General features: G+C 38.4%; 1 protein-coding gene and 1 long non-coding RNA gene across 4 annotated transcripts in view; one reads left to right on the top strand and one right to left on the bottom strand.

The window, feature by feature from the left end:
* BMPR2 (bone morphogenetic protein receptor type 2) overlaps nt 1-13,433 on the top strand; it is a 117,675-nt gene that overhangs the window by 65,168 nt on the left and 39,074 nt on the right. The window lies entirely within an intron of this gene.
* LOC148127925 (uncharacterized) lies at nt 7,158-8,426 on the bottom strand. The gene is made up of 2 exons (XR_015740184.1): nt 8,265-8,426; nt 7,158-7,835 (listed from the first exon to the last, which is right to left on the bottom strand). It is a non-coding gene; the product is annotated as an uncharacterized LOC148127925 (long non-coding RNA).

The following is a 13,433-nucleotide window of genomic DNA, read 5'->3' as shown; positions in this document are numbered from 1 at the left end:
TCCCTAAGCCTCACCCAGCCATCTCGAGGGCTCTCCGGACCTCTCCCAGCTTACCTACCTGCCCCCTCCCCAGGCTTGGCTGGCTGGCTTCCCCATCAGTGTGGCCCCATCCTGCTGGCGGTGCTGGCTAGGGGCTACCTACCTCCCCACCCATCCCCGGGCTCGGCTGGCTGGTTTCCCCACTGGCGCGGCCCCATCCCTGGGCTTGGTTGGCTGGCTAAGCTACCACGTGGTGCTCTCCCAGCTCTCCTTACTACATGGCAGTGAGCTGCCATGTTCTGACCATTAGGGCGGCGGAACCAGCTGCCTCCCATAACCAGGGCTTTTGCTGCCGCTTACACGAGGCTGCCAGAGTCAGGTCCTCTGCCTCTGCCACCTTCGGATGTGTTTTGCTAGGTCCAGGGGGTGGGTGTGCAAAGCACCACTGCAGCCGCTTACACAAGGCTGCCAGAGCCAGGGTCACTGCCTCTGCCACCCGCAGAGGTGTTTTGTGAGGTCCGGGGTGTGGGTGTGCAAAGTGCCGCTGCAACCGCTTACACAAGGCTTCCAGAGCCAGGATCGCTGCCTCTGCCACCTGCAGAGGTGTTTTGCAAGGTCCAGGAATGGTGCGCAAAGCACCGCTGCAGCCACTTACATGAGGCCGCTGCCACATGTGGAGGTATTTTTTTTCTTTTCATGCCACCCGATGCTGACTTCAGCTCGCCAGATCATTCAGTTCATCCCAGACCAGGTGTGTGTGTGAGAGAGAAAGGGAGAAGGAGAGAGAGAGAGACAGGGGGCCAAGAAAAGAAAGAGCAAGAAAGAAAGGAAGGGAGAGAAAGAAAGAGAGGGAGAGTGGAGAAAGTGAATGAGATATATGGATGGATATATAAATACGTGGAAGGAGGGAGGGAGGGAGGGAGAGAGGAAAAAATGGAGGGGAAGGAAGGACACAAACCCTGGCTTTAGAAGATTCTTTGAAGCAGCACAGCAATCTAGGGCTGGCCTGCAAGGGATCTCAGAGTTATCTAGTCCAACCCCCTTCTCCAGCAGGAGATCCTTATAGAATCAAAGAATAGCAGGGTTAGAAGGGTGTGTGTGTGCGCGCGCGCATGCGCGCATGGCTGTCAAAATACCCAAAACAGGTTAAGTAGCTCTTGGGAGATCAGTCATAAATTAGGACACTTGCTCAGCAACCAGCCATTAAGTGAGGACCACTTGTATTTGGTTTGCCAGTCACATGACCACCAAGCCATGCCCACCCAGTCACATGACCACCAAGCCACAAATTAAGCCACGCCCACAGAACCAGTTGTTACAAAATTTGAATCCCACCCCTGTCTAGATCTCTCTTGCAGTTAACTGCTGTTGAGCCAAGTTGTACTTATTGTATATCTGTGCATTTGTTTTTTCTTGCCTAAGTGTAAAATCTTATTTTTCTCACCATTTTGTTAGATAGGACCCAGTGTTCAAGTCTATCAAGATTGTTTTGGATCTTGAGTATATACTGGGGTGTTGGCTCTTCCTGCCAGCTTGGTCATCTGTTCATCTCAATCATTTATGAAGATGTTGAAGAGTACTGGACCTAAGATAGAGCCTGGGGTACCCCAAAGCATGCTTCCCTCCATGTAGATGTAACTCCATTAAGGACTACATGCTGAGTGCGGTTGGTCAGTCAGTTACAAATCCCTCTGGTGCTGAGGCTGTCTATCCCACATTTTTCTAACTTACCAAGAAGTAGGTTCTGGTCTACTTTGTCAAAGAATGAAATAAGATTTGTTTGGCATGATCTGTTGGCTTCTGATTATAACATTTCTTGCTTCTAAGTATTTGTAGATCTGCTGTTTGATTATCTTTTCCAGAATCTTCCCACGTATCATGCTGATTGAGATCTGTAGTTTCCTGATGCATTTCCCCCTTTTTTGAAAAGTAACTATGTCAGCTCTTTTTCTGTCTTTTGTTAGTTCTCCGGTGCTCCAGGATCTTTGAAAGATAAGGTTCAGTGGGTCCAAGAGCATGTGTGCCAGCTGCTTCAGAACTCTGGAATGTAATCCATCTGGTCCTGAGGATTTGAACTCATCTAGGGTAGACGGGTGTTGTCTTACCATTTTTGTGCCTATTTTAATTTGTATTCTTAGTCTGTCTTTTACAGTTCTGCTTTTGATAGGTTGGGATTTTTTTTTCCTTTTGTATGAAAAAGAATGCAAATAATGAATTAAGCAGCTCTGCTGTCAGATCCGTGTATCTCTCACCGATAGAAAAGTCCGAGATCGCATCACAGCCATAAAGCAAGGCCATCACCCGGTAGCTGAATACACATATTTCGTGACCTGGCTGGCCGAGTCGACTGGCCAGAGGATATCCTAGTCTGTTGGTTCAAAGATGGACTAAATGACGACCTATATTCTGCATGCCTAGCCCGTGGGGCCCCAAACCTCCTGCATGAATGGTACATTATGGCAGAGGAGGTCGAGATAGACATGACTCATAACCGGTACTGCAGTGGCAAGTTTTGGAAAAGATCCCCACCCCTGGGGAAATGGGAAATTTTCAAATCCCAAACCACCATGACTCCAAGAACGTCTGGTTGCTTTAAGTGTGGAAAGGAGGGACACCGCGCAGCAGAATGCCGTTTGAAAACCCCTGCCAGAAAGCCAGACCACCCTAGGGGGGAATGTTCCCCCCTCCAAGGGGGAAACCTGGAACATCCAACCCTCGAGGAAAGGAGACTGGCCTGAGGGGCCGAGAAGCTGTGGGATTCTGGTCCCCCCCCAACCCAGAGGAAGAACACCCAATGCTCCGAGGGGACCTGAGCCAGTCCAAAAGCGATCCGGAAGACGACCCGCTGTTAAGCAACCCCATTGAACCAATCACTCTACCCCTAAGACCATATCCCCAGCCGAGGGAAGGGGGAGGAAGTTGCAGCGTTGCTGGATTCGGGATGCACCTGATGCCTCATAAATCCCTCCCTTGCAGAGAAATTGGAGATCCAACTGAAAGAAATGGAAAATCCCATCGCTTTCGGCCAATTAGATGGAACTATAGCCGGGGTGGGTGGGGGTGCCAGCTAGGTTTACCACAGAACCATTGAAAATAAGACTGTTATTTGAAAATTCCAGTTTGGTTATCGACTATTGAAGCATTTTCTTATCCTATAATTTATAAGAAGGAACAAACAGTTAGATATGGGGAACTATTGGATGAAAAGGGTGAACTTAAATCGATACAAAATCTAGAGGAAGAAGGTATAAAGAAGAATTGGTTTTCATATGCGCAAATACACTCAAGGTATGATGAAGATTCTAAAACAGAGGGATTTTATGATAAACAGACGGATTTAGATAAGATTTTGACAGGTACTGATGAAAAGGTGATTAAACAATTATATGGTTATTTACTGGGAATTAAGCTAGAGGAAGAACAAGTTAAAGAAACCATGATTGTCTGGGGGAAGAATTTTGGATATGGGATTGATTTAGAGAAATGGCAAAAACTATGGTTGCAAAATTATAAAATGACAATGTCAACAGCTCATAAAGAAAATCTGTATAAGATGTTTTACAGGTGGCATTTTCCCCTGACAAGGATAGCAAGAATGTTCAAGAATAAATTTGAAAAATGCTGGAAATGTCATCAGATACCTGGTTCATATTACCATATGTGGTGGACCTGTGAGGATGCTAGAAAATATTGGACTAAAATCCGCATATGGTTGGAAAAAATGACAAAGAAACACATAGATTTGAAACCGGAGTTTTTTTTATTGGGAATCTTACCAGATACATACAGTAAAGACTTGAAATATCTGATTGTAAATGTATTAACAGCGGCTAGGATTGCATTTGCTAAAAATTGGAAAAATGAGAAAATACCATTGCAGGAAGAAATTATTAAGAAAATATTGGAATGTGCTGAGATGAGTAGATTGACATTTGAAATTAGAGAGCAAGAGGATAAACAATTCTATAAAATTTGGGACCTTTTCTATCAATGGTTGGATGATAAAATATAATAATAGAATATTTAGAATGTTAGATAATAAGGAATATCTTTGCTTTTTCTTTTTTTTATTATCATATTTATAAAGTGTTTTTAGGATAGATTTGGTATGATTATATGATTTGCTATAGAATAAACTACCTAAATTATAGTTATCTCATAAAGTACGAATGAATAAAATTATAGTCAATTGATTTTCTTTCTTTTTTTTAAGCAAATTTTATTGATTTTAACAACAAACAAACAAAACATCATTAGACATTAAAAACGTAAAACCTCTTTCCATTATAAATCTTTACAAGGCAGGTAACACATTATTTTATATCACATTCTTCTAATTTATCCCATTTCCATATAGACACGTAAATTCCCTTTAACAAATTTCACATTATTTCTCTTTACTCTTATTCAATCACATTTCTTTTCTAATTTATCTGCTATTCAATCATCACATTTATATTTTCCTCTGGCTTGTTTACAGTTATTCTCATCTGGCCTTCCTCTGAGATTTTATTAATTCTCAATTAAACACACACACATAAAACACAAAAAAAAACATAAAACTTCCTTTTAGAAAGTAACTTGCCCCCAGATTACCTCTTTTTGTATGGATTTTCTAATAGTGATACTAGGGTACATAAGTTTGGATTGATAATATGAGTTATTATGTAATGTAACTGTAATTGAGACTACGAAATGAATGCACAAAACTGATGAACCAACCGACACACTGTATGTATATATGTATGGAAGAGAACTGATGCTTTTATGTTCTGTTTGTTTTGTATGTTTTTAAAAATCAATAAAATTGTTTTCAAAAAAAGAAAAGAAAAAGAAAATAAGACTAGGGAACCATAGTGAGATGCTCACATTCATTGTAGCCCCAGGAATGGAAGAGCCGCTAGTCCTAGGTCTCACATGGCTGCGGAAATGGAATCCAAAAATAAATTGGAGGACAGGAACCGTATAATTCCAGAGAGACGTAGTATTTGCAAATAGCTCAGAGGAAAGGATAAAGAAAGGAACAGAGAACAAAGAGTCAGCCATGACCGACAGTCGGCTGAACCCATTAACATCCCCAATGAGCACCAGGTTCTGGCCCAAGTATTTAGCGAGGAAGCTTGTGATGAACTCCCACCCCATCATGCCACAGACTGCACTATCGAAATCCTATCAGGGGCTAAACTCCCCAAACCACAAATGTACTGCATGTCTCTCAGAGAACTAAAAGAACTAAAAGAAGAGAACTAAAAGAAGCATTTATCGACAAAATTTTTAAAAGGGGTTTCATCGAACCCGCCCAACCAAAAATAGCTGCCCCAGTGTTATTCCGTGAAAAGAAAGATGGCTCCGTACGCTTGTATGTTAATTACCAAAAATTAAACACGATTTGCATAGAGAATATGTATATACTCCCCCTCATGAAGGACATGTTAGCCCACCTCTTGAAAGAATTTTTTTTTTCAAAGTTAGACCTACGAGAGGCATATTACCGCATCAGAATAAAGGAAGGGGATGAATGGAAGACAGCTTTTAACATACCATTGGGATGCTACCAATTTAAAGTGCTCCCCTTTGGATTGCAAGGAGCACCTGCCGTGTTTATGCAATTGATCAAGGGAACCCTTCATGAATTTTTATATAAAGGTGTTCTAGTGTATCTTGATGATATTTTAATCTACATGAAAACAATGGAAGAACACATCAAGCTACTCTGTGCAGTCCTCACAATGATCCAACCGACCCAACTATCAGCCAAAATAATCACCCGGACACAAGAGAAAAGAAAATCATCACTGACTGAAGACACAACAATGTCAATATTTAAGGAGGCACCACTTAAGGGCGACTGGCTCCAGGCTAACAAAAACACTTGTTTAATCAAAGATGGGCTGGCCTGGGTAGAAAACAAACTTTATGTTCCTGCAAGCCAGAGAATGGACCCCATTAAACGCTGCCACAACTCCAAAATAGCAGGACACTTTGGATTTGTAAAAACCCTGCACCTCATCAAGAAAATTTTGGTGGCCGTCTCTCAAAAAGGACATTGAAAACTATGTTGCGAGCTGCCCCACCTGTGCAAAGAGAAGACAAGGAAAATCTCCTGGACTTTTACAGACAGTAGCAGACCCTTCTGCACCTGGAAAAGAGATTTCTTTCTTTTTTTTAACAGACTTTATTCAGTTTTTCACATTAAAAACAAAAATCTCTTTTTAGTGGACAACATATTTCCGGGTCATCATCTTTACATACAAATATGATAGAAATTATACATTGATATATGCATACTTAATTCTATTATTACCTTTTCCATTCCAGATTTTCAGTAAGGAGAGAAACAAACACATTAATTCTAGCCCCTTTCATTAATCTCAATCAATTTTGTTTCATTTCAATTATTTCAAAAATAATCCTTTAGTATTTGTTTTTAAACATAAACAATATGTATTTGCCTAATAAATAATAATAAAGTTTAATTCTAAATTCTTTCATTAATCTCAATCTAAACATCTTTTTATTTCATTTCAATTATTTCAAATATAATCCTTAATATTTATTTTAAAAATAAAAATAAACAATATATATTTGCCTAATAGTAGTAATAATGAAGTTACCAATGTCTCTCCTTGCTTTTATTAATCTATATTAAACTTATTAGTTTAGCTGGTTCTTTAGTCTGTCATATTCCCTTTCCATTACACATTTTTTTATGAATTCTAAATTAATACAGATCTGAACACACCCACACAAAAAGAAAAAAGAACAAGTATAAGTTTCCCCTCTTTTACTATTTTGAGTGTAACACCTTAATGATTAGAATATACTTTTATTCCCTCATCTTAATTCCCAATAAACCATTAGTCATTACATCTTTTCAATTGGATTCCACAGCATATTTCCCCCCCTTTAATAAGAGTTATCAGTTTCTATATTACCCTATTTTCTAAATATTTTTAATTGCAGAGATATTCTTATTACCCCTTGTCACCCTGCAGAATCCCCTTTTTAATTCATCAACCATTATCTCTGAAAAAGCCATTTCTTTTCAGCATTTTACTAGTTCTGTGTTTCTTTCTTTCACATGCCTGTTTCTTACTGCTTCTCCTCCCCCTCTTTTCCCCATGTCTTTTGTCATTCCAATTTATCTCTTTCTTAATACCTTCCTTTCCCCTTTTCTGCTGAGTCTTTCTGCATTTCCTGACTTCACAAGTATTCCTTCTTTTAATTGTAAAGAAACAATTTCCTTTCAACATTTTACTGGTTCTGTGTTTCTTTCTTTCACATGCCTGTTTCTTACTGCTTCTCCTCCCCCTCTTTTCCCCATAACTTTTCTCATTCCAATTTGTCTCTTTCTTAATATCTTCCTTTCCCCTTTTCTGCTGAATCTTCCTGCCTTTTCTGACTTCACAGGTATTCCCTCTTTTAATTGCTTTCTTAAAACTCAACTTTTTAACCTTCCTTCTTTCCCCACTTCTTTGTAGCGTTCTTTGTGTTAATTGTCTATTTAAAATGTCTTCTCCTTGAGTCGATTCCTCCCCCTCTGAGAATCTTTCTTCTTGTTCTTCAATCGCCATTTCCATTTTTTCCAGCACAGAGCAAAGTGATTCACCTCTTTCCTGTAGTAATTCTCTCATATTTTTAAGTTCCATTTTTAATTCCCGAAGAGATATCATCATTCTTATATTTTATGATTGTTAAAGTCCACAAAAAGAAACACTTTTACTCTTCTTTCTTCTTTCATTTTTTTAAAGTTCTCAGCTATTCCAGTCCAGGGTTTATACCAAAAATATCAATCAGTCCCACAAACAATCTTTCCTTCCTTGCTTTTTCCTTTATTCTGGTTCTGCTTTCACTTTCTAGAATTCTTACTTTGTTTCAATATTTCTGTAATGTTATATCCACACCAGTTCATTCAAAGACAAGATGCTTTTCCTTTTATTTGAACTAAATTTTTATCAAAAGGTGACACTCTTCATTATACAAAGTCTTCACTTTTTCCCCCTATATTTTTATTTAAGGTTTTTCGAACCTCAATATTCCAACACAAACCAGTCTCCAATTTGTAAACATTGTTATTATTATTCTTTGACAATCCTAAGTCCAGCTTTAATTTTATACTTGTTTATTCCCAAATTATTTTAGTCCAATTTCATTAAATCTTTAATTCCAGATTCTTCCTTTCCCGGTTCGAAGCCCCATTTAGCTGTCAAAAATATTTTTCTTTTTTTCTCTGTCCCTTTGTAATTTCGCCGCTCACTTTTCTTTTCTTAAAAATTCTATGTTACCTTAATCCCGGGGTACCTTTATTTGGTTATATTGCCCAGTTGTCCCGGTTCAGATGTTATCTACCTCTTTCTTCCCTCCTGCACAAATCTTAGTCGAGCTGAGTCATCCTCTTCGGGATGGCCATTTTAGACCATCGCTGCAGTCATCTTTGGGAGGAAAAAAAGCCAGAGAAAAGAGATTTCTATGGACTTTATAGTGGAGCTTCCCAAAGTGCTGGGAATACTGTCATTTGAGTGGTAACTGATCTTTTTTCCAAACAGGTTCACTTTATTTCATGCCAAAAGATCCCAACTGCCAAGGCATTGGCAAAGATGTTTCTAATACACATTTATCGCCTTTATGGAGCTCCCCAATGGATTATCTCAGATAAGGGTGTTCAGTTCACATCCAAATTTTGGCAGGCATTTTTAAAAATATTAGGCTTCACCCAGGGGTTGTCGTCATCAAATCATCCCCAGACAAATGGAGGTTCTGAACATTCGAACAGCGTATTAGAACAATATTTAAGATGTTTTATTAATTACCAACAGGACAATTGGACTGACCTTTTTCCTTTTGCAGAAGTAGTATACAATAACTCAGTCCATAGCAGCAGGGATTCACCCCATTCCAGGTAGCCACGGGCCAAGAATTCAACCCCATGCCAGAACTACCCACCAAAGAACCTGAAATCCCCTTCCTTAAGGTGTGGATAAATAACTTGCAAGCCACGTGGCCAGTGGTATGATTAGCAGTACAGGAAGCTAGAGCAGCTTTTAAAGTTCAAGCAGACAAAAAAACACTGCGATCCCAAACCTTTCAAGATTGGGGACCGTGTATATTTGTCCACAAAATTCTTAAAATCATTACAACCCTCTAAGAAACTAGGGCCAAAATTCATTGGCCCATTCCCCAACTCCAGAACTATTAACCCCGTGACGGTAGAGCTTCAACTCCCCAAAACACTTAGGCAGATTCATCCAGTATTTCACTGTAGCTTGCTCAAACTGGAGATCACTTCAAACCTCAGACCCCCCCCCCCTTCCCACACCTCCAACTCCCATCATGGTACATGGCGAACAACATTTTGAAATTAAAGATATCCTTGATCCGCGCACTCACCGTGGATCCACACAATATTTAGTAGCTTGGAAACACCTTCCTTCCTCAGAAAATGAGTGGGTAGCCAAATGACACGTAAAAGCACCCACATTACTATGAAAGTTCCACCTAAAATACCCTGATAAACCATCCTAAACTGCAAATGTAACACATTATTTTTGTTTTTTTTCCAGGTAGACCTATCTGTTTTTTAAGGAGGGCAGGATATCAGATCCGTGTATATCTGTCATTTCTTCAATGGAAGAAGAAAAGGGGGGGAGACTGATAAAGAAATCCTTCTTGATGAATATATTTAATCTTATATGGAATTTGTATAACCTACACATGATACAATGGAGGGATGAAACCCAGATGGCCAGAACCTATCGCTTCTGAGAGAGACAGCCAGGAGATGAAGAGACCATAAAAAATTCCACAGTGCGATGTGTCCTGAGAAACTCTGAAAAAGATAGTTCTAAAAAGGGGGTGGGGGGGAATTAACATGTTGGCTCTTTGTTTTACTAAATACACATCAAGACAAGGGGAGGGGTTTTAAACTCCCTTATCTATCTCTGCATGCCTGAGAGACCTTAGACGCTGCTTTTAACCCCTACATGAATTGTCTCATCTCAATAAAAGGATTCCTTTTTGATACGTTTTGATATGTTTTCAGAAGTTCATCCGAGTTGATTGAATGGGAGAAGTTCTGTAGCCTGACATCTGCTTTCTTTCTCCTTGTTACCCATCACTTCCTTGCCATCTTCTCCCTTTGGTGGACCAATTGTTTCCTTGACTTTTTTCTTGTTTTTGAAAGAAACATTTTAAAAGAAACTTTTAAAAATTATTTTTGACATTTATTACAAGTCTTAGTTCATTCTGAGGTGTAGCTTTCTTGACTTCATCTTCAGCTATATGGTAATATTCTGCCAGTTATGTCTCTTTTTCCATTTTTTATACTAATCCTTTTTGTCTTTCAGTTGGTTAGAGAGTTCTTCATACAACCATGGTGGTTTCTTCTTGGATTTCTTGTTTTTCTTTTTCAGTGGTATTGTGTTGAGATGAGTTTTATAGTCTCATTTTTCAAAGTTTTCCAAGAAAATTGCGTTTCCCAGCTTGATTTGTCTTGTTGCCACAGTTTTCTAAATCTCAGTCTCTTTCAGCCTCTCTCTCTCTCTTACACCCACGTCATTGCACTGCAGCTGTTCATGTGCAATGTGATCAGTGTCTGTAGCTTAAGTCAGCTATTTTGTGAGGCAGTATTCTTTGCTCAATATTAGCATAAGCCATATCCTCCTCTCCTCAGCCTTTACAAATGTCTATGGCAAGAGTTGTTCAAATTATAAGACATGATCCCATATGAAGTATTAAGCAAGATAGGGAGGATTCACAATGTTTTTTAAAGGCTGAGAAGGCTGACACAGGCAAAGTAGGAGCACAGTCAAAACTTGTTCCTATTCTGCCTTGGTCAGCCCGTCTGGAATTTGCACAGGCAAAGTGAGAAGCAAATGCAACAGTTTTGAGGCTATTCCCACTTTGCCTTTAGCAGGCAAGGCATGGAACAATGTTTGAGACAAAGTGAAACTTGTGGATCTAGCCATTGGTCAAGATCATCTGCAATCACAGAAGTTTTACTTATTGTTTAGTTAATTATTTACATGAACTTTAGTTTCTAGCTGCCTAGCTGCCTATATTCATTTATCATTTTAGCAGTTTGCATTATTACAGCATTTGGGAACTTGCACTGTTAATGAGGTTCTGTGTTTTTGACTTAATTTAAAAGCTGGAGTGAAATGGTCATAAAGGTTGCAATCCATTGCTTATCTTCCGCATGGATTTAATCCTTAATAGTTATGCATACCATTATATTAATAGATTGTAGTCTTAACCATCTTATCTGTGTTGCATGATTGCTGAAATTTCACTCTGTTATCAGCATTACAGGTAGCCCTCTTTCACTCTGTTAAAGTATTACAGGTAGTCCTCGATTTATAACCATAATTGGGACCCAGATTGCCATTGCTAAACAAATCAGTTGTTAACTGAGTTGTGCCCAAGTTTATGACCTTTTGCCATACTTGAGGAAATCATTGCAGTTGTTAAATGAATCATTAAGTGAGTCTGGCTTCCCCCGTTGACTTTGCTTGTTGGAAGTTACCTGGGAATGTCACAAATGGAGATCATGTGACTCTGCAACTATCACAAGTACATATGTGTTGCCAAGCCCCCAGAGTTTGACACCTGACCGTGGGGTTGCTGTAATAGTTATAAGTATAAAGATTGGTGGTAAATCACTTTTTCAGTGCCATTCTAACTTTGAATGGTGGCTAAATGAATGGTTATAAACAAAGACTACCTGTACAGCATTGCCTTCAGAAATCATGGTCACTCCATCACTGGAAGTTTTTAAGAAGAAATTGGACAGTCACTTGTCTGAGATGGTATAGGTTCTCCTGCTTGAGCATGGGGCTGGACTAGAAGACCTCCTAGGTCCCTTCCAGTTCTATTCTACTCTAGTCTGGATTATTAGATAGTTAATGGGAAGCAATTAAAGACATAATATGCTGCATAACTGCTAAACAGTAGTATTAACTTTTATAAGGATCCCTTGCCTGGCAAAAAAAACCAAGTTAGGGGCAGCAAATCAGGTTCTGTAGCAAATAGTAAAAATGTCTTTAGAAGGCGATGGGTTAAATAGGTGTGGGATGTGTACATAGATTGGAAAATATATATAAATCCAGTGTCAGACTCCTTGATGCATAAAAAACATTTTCCATACATCTAGCCAGAACATTGGCACAAAGATGAATGAAGGAATGAGAACAAAGAAGAATGCCAGCATATGGAAGAGAACACGTACTGTATCCAGTGTGGTCTAATCTTAAGAATATCTCTGCCATTCAACATTTTTTCTGAACCATCCTCAGAAGAATGGGAGAGAAAGATCATGTGGGATCCTGATTAACTAAAAAGTTTATGAAACAGACCTCCTAGTCTACCTTCTCAGGGTTAAGATGATTATTTCTGAAGTAGTATACATTATTAGGGAGACAGCAAGACAATCTGATTATAGATGGTCTTTTAATCATCTGTCTCCTTTATGCATAAACAATTACTTGCTCAATACAAGTAATGCAACTAATAGTTCCAGCTCACAGAAAAATCTTTTCTTTCTCTTGCTTTGGTGGGTTTTTTTTCTTCAGCTCTGTGAGAGGAAATCTCTCAGGAGATTCATACCCCTGTGACAGTGGGCAGAGAGAAACAATGGGACTACATACTTTTGTTTTGCAGTTTTGTGATGATATATGTCATTTTGCTGTCATAGAACTTGTTTATTTTTCTGTTTTTTAATCGGTCAGTGACTATAATCAAGTTTACTTCTATTTCTATTACTACTAGTAGTAGTAGTGGTATATGTAGTGCTGTTTGAATATCATGGTCACTCAATCCAATTTTATAGTTTTTATACTTTTAATTATACTGATAGTAATTATTTTGTAAAATGTAATTTAGGACACTGGTAGATGCAGTACTACTTTGTAGGTATATAGATACAAAGCTTTAATGAACTTGCGTGTTTTATTAAATAGTGTTCTTTAATCTTATTTGTAATTGATAATTATAAGTTGTATTTTAAATAGTTCTTTTATTAATCAAATGTTTGCTTTTATATAGCATTCTAATGTTATAGATTGTATTTTATTTCCAATTGCTGTGGGAATTATACTAGTCAAAACACATATTTTGTTTGATTATTATATCATTATATATAATTATATAATTATGCATTTAATCATGTAATCATTATACTCACACACACACAAATTGATTCTGTAAGATCACCATAGCTATGTAAGTTTAGATATGTGGACTTGCTAATCACTGAAGATTGGTTGGTATCATCAGGCTGAAATAGTTGCAATTCTATTCTAGACATCTAAATACTTTTAGTTGTCTAGAATTTTCAAGCATTTTAATTAGAAAGTTGTCATTTACTCATTTTATATAGTATTTTTTGAATAAGAAACATTGACCTCACTTAACATGTTACTGAATCATAGTCTAATGTTTAAAGAAACTATTAATCCTCC

The sequence above is a fragment of the Pseudonaja textilis genome, chromosome 1 (assembly GCF_049901715.1).
Source record: "Pseudonaja textilis isolate UNSWEBS1 chromosome 1, rPseTex1.2, whole genome shotgun sequence".
Classification (NCBI taxonomy): domain Eukaryota; kingdom Metazoa; phylum Chordata; class Lepidosauria; order Squamata; family Elapidae; genus Pseudonaja; species Pseudonaja textilis.
Note: the sequence above shows the minus strand (reverse complement) of the source record. Positions and strands in the feature narration are given on the sequence as shown.